This window comes from Penaeus monodon, chromosome 20, assembly GCF_015228065.2.
Source record: "Penaeus monodon isolate SGIC_2016 chromosome 20, NSTDA_Pmon_1, whole genome shotgun sequence".
NCBI classification, from domain to species: domain Eukaryota; kingdom Metazoa; phylum Arthropoda; class Malacostraca; order Decapoda; family Penaeidae; genus Penaeus; species Penaeus monodon.
The window spans coordinates 42,725,097-42,725,532 of record NC_051405.1 but is presented as its reverse complement, the minus strand read 5'-3'; positions in this window follow the sequence as shown (position 1 = coordinate 42,725,532).

Here is a 436-nt window from a genome sequence, read left to right as displayed (position 1 = left end):
TCAGAGACAGAGATCCCTGTTGCAAGGCGTTTGCAGAGCACTGCGCGGGGCGTTTCTCGCGGCCTCCAAAGAAGCCCGGATGTCCCAGAGGCGTGCGGAGCGGTGTCCTCGGCGCGCCACTCCCGCGATGGGCTCCCCGATAGTCTCTCTTATTACCTCCCCAATTAGGACGGTCCGCGTGTCTCCCTTGTCTGTCCGCCGGGCTCTGCTGCCTCTGCTGAAGGCCCTCTGAGCAGCCCTTCTCATCTCCCCAGCCTGCTTTGATGCCGTAGCGTCTGGCGGCCCCATTTCGCGCGGGGGCGTAACGAGCGCACGTCCGTCCTCGACCCTTACCCGGACCCGACTGAAGAAGACCCGAAGGCCGCGACGCGAGCTCAAAGGGCGGCTGTGGCGGGGGTTGTGATGTCCTAGGATCGTTATGGTCGGATTTGGGGGG